Consider the following 3,433-nt stretch of genomic DNA (forward strand, 5'->3'; position numbering starts at 1 on the left):
ATTGCAACACAAACTTCTATTATGGAAAATACTAAGATTTGTCAAATGTGATTATTTTCTGTTTAGTTTCCTTAAAAATATCTAGATGCCCAGTGATTGTTGTAATCTGGCATCTCATGAGATGGACTTTTAAAGTTGCAATTTTTTATTCATATTAAATTTTTAAGAATTTACCATCCTCAACTCTAACCTTGGATTAAATTATTGTCAACTAGTAAGTTAATCAGGTCATCGCATGTTTAACATATGTGCTTCCTCCATGCCATGTGTCACAGCAGAAATAAGAGACTTGCCTCTTATCTTGCCAACCTCTTTCATTTCTTCCCCTACATATTTCATCTCTAAACTCAACTCTGCCTGTCTCTGGAGAGACAGAAATTTGCTTTGAACACTCTTCTTCACATTTCTCCATCTTTCCATATCACTGTGTCCTCACACTTCTTCCATCCCTCTCTGTCTGTAGATAATCGTTAAGAGATAGCTCACGTGTACAATTTTCCCTGACCTTCCAAGCCCCAGTGTGTTCTCTCTCTCGAATTTCTCTAATACTTTCACATTTACACTCATTGACACATTTCATGTTTTTGGTCCCATTATCTTTTCATATTGATAAAAGATGCCAAAAAAGGGAAACACATTTTTAAAAAGGAAAAATTGTACTAAAATTGTAATACTCATATACCAATAACAAAAGACAAATACAAGTTATGTGTATACATTTTTCTGGCACCCCGGTATTTTATGTCTCCCAAATATATTGTGGATGTAATAGAAAACAGAGATAGACTTGCTTATTTTTTGTCCCAAAGTGTTCAGTGCATATGTCCTATCAAATGCACTTGATTGATTCACTGTGAACCTCTTTTCTTTGCACATGGCTTAACTGATGATAATGAGTCTTTAATGATGGCATTTAGGTTAAAAGTCTGGGTAACAAATTGGGTCAGGAACCATTTCCCTTCATCCTCATATTTGATTATATATCTATGTGTAACATTAATCCTAAACACAATTTAAAGCTTTCATAATATTATTATTCCTGGAGTGTACTGATGTGGAGAGAAGATTTATATTGCCATTATTTTCAGTCAGAACATTTAAGATTTATAAATATATTCTCCCTTTTCTTTTTTTTTTTTTTTTTCAGTTGTGACTCCAGACAGGATCAAGAAGTTTTACAATCTCTTCTCTGGGTTTCATGGAAACTTACTCTACCCTTCTTTGTTTGCCTCTTAAGGTACTGGGTCAGCCGTTAAAGGGCACAGGAAAGGGCATACATACATATTCTTAACATTTTAAGGATGCTTAAACAGGCACTGTTGCCCATTGGCTGACAGTGAAGGATCACAGTGAAAGAGCTATGGATCCCTTACTCGTCTGCTATCTGACCATGGCAAATCACTAACTTCTCTACACTATACTTGTCTTAGTCAGCTCCAGTTGCTATAACAAAATACCATAGAATGGGTAGCTCAAACAGAAGACAGTTATTGTTCACAGTTCTGGATGCTAGGAAAGCCAAGATCAAAGTGCGAGCAGCTTTGGTTCCTGATGAGATCCCTCCTTATAGCATGCTGACAACGCCTTCCCTCTGTGTCCTCCACATGGCTGAGAAAGAGAACAAGCTGGTATCTCTTCATCTTCTTATAAGGACACAAATTCCATGATGGGGGCTCCACTCTCATGACTTCATCTAAACCTAAGTACCTTCCAAAGGTTCCACCTCCAAATACCATCCCATCAGTGGTTAAGGCTGCAACCTGAGGGGTTTGGGGGTACAATGTAAGGCATTTTGGGAAAACAGTCCATAACAAGACTCATCTATTAAATGAGAATATATGATAGGAATCTTTAAGAAAATTCTTAAATCCAGCCTGAGATTCCAGGGCATAAACCCTACCTAAGTCTCTGTTCTCTACTCTCCAGTCTTCCCTCTGATCAATCTGCTCTAAGCACAACGTCCCTTAAAACTGCTTCGCTTGTGCTGTTCTCTCCCCCAGGAAGTCTGCACCCAGGTCTCCACCCTGCTGGTTCCTTCAGATTCCTCCTCCTCAGTGAGACATTCTTTATCAACCTTACCAAAAGACACTTCACATACTCCCTATTTATTATCTTCATACCACTTGTATTTAATATTTCCTGTTCACAAAAGCTAATCAAAGCTAAGCTCCACAAAAGCAGAGACTTTGCCTCTCTTGTCTGCTGTGGAATCCCCAGTATCTAAATTATGTATGGCACAGAGTGAGCACACAGTCAAGATTTACAGAATAATCAATTAATGATTTAAGAATTAAAATTTAGTATCCCACACAGAAGTATTCAGTAAATGATCTCTGCATGAACATGCACATATAATTATTTTAACTTTAACAAAATAATCAAAATAGCTGTGTTTTAATCCCAAGATTCAAAGGTTATAAAAATATTGAAATAAGAAAGATATTTTCATATGATTTGGTATGGACCTTTGTATATAATTTTTTAATTCACCTTCCTATGTTATTTACGTATATGAAATCTAAGTAAATTCATTTAATTATCAATACACAGATGAATATTCTTAACATAAATGGTTAAATGATTATTTAGATCTGCCAATGCACAACTAGATTTTCTCACAAAATTGGATACCCTCAGACGTTTAAGGGCAGTCAGTAGCCTATGAACCCAACAGTGGAGGAAGGATAAGATATTTAAACAGAACTCTGGCATCATATAATTGGCAATGAATGGAATTAAACACCATTGAGTCTCGCTGATGTTTCCTGTCATTTTCACTCCTCTTTTACCTCTTTGCTTTCTACCATCAACTTCTTTCCCATGCTTTCACATCATTCACACTCTCGTACTCATCTTGTCATGTTCCCTCCCTTAATGTCTACACATAATCCATCATTCTCCCATCTTCCCATCTTCTCATCCCTTTAGATTACTTTTCATTTTATCTTTTTCCTAAAATAACAGGTACCATGTTTCCTGGAAAATGAGACTTAGCCGGACAATCAGGTCTAATGCGTCTTTTGGAGCAAAAATTAATATAAGATCCAGTATTATATTATATTATATTACATTATATTATACCCAGTAGATATTATGTTATATTATATTATATCATATTATATTATATTACCCAGTCTTACAGTAAAATAAAACCGAGTCTTATATTAATTTTTGTTCCAAAGACGCATTAGTGCTGATTGTCTGGCTAGGTCTTATTTTCAGGGAAACACGGTAAATACAGATGTTATTAAGGTGAAAATGATAACTAACAAAATATAAGAAATAGAGGGGAATAAAAACAAACCACCACCAGTTAGAGTCACTGCCACCCTTCGTCACATCCAGCCCCTCCTTGAACTTTCAATTCTTAATATCCTCCTAATTTCAACAACTGGAAAAATAAATGTCTAATTTTCCCAACACTCTTATTTAC

At 35.7% G+C, this 3,433-nt stretch overlaps 1 non-coding gene across 1 annotated transcript; it reads right to left on the minus strand.

Moving 5' to 3' along the window:
• Positions 1 to 1,145: 1,145 nt before the first annotated feature.
• On the minus strand, positions 1,146 to 1,263 carry LOC117018364 (small nucleolar RNA SNORA26). Its single transcript, XR_004422224.1, has one exon. It is a non-coding gene; the product is annotated as a small nucleolar RNA SNORA26 (small nucleolar RNA).
• Between the last annotated feature and the right edge of the window lie 2,170 nt (positions 1,264 to 3,433).

Source organism: Rhinolophus ferrumequinum, chromosome 26 (assembly GCF_004115265.2).
Source record: "Rhinolophus ferrumequinum isolate MPI-CBG mRhiFer1 chromosome 26, mRhiFer1_v1.p, whole genome shotgun sequence".
Classification (NCBI taxonomy): Eukaryota; Metazoa; Chordata; class Mammalia; order Chiroptera; family Rhinolophidae; genus Rhinolophus; species Rhinolophus ferrumequinum.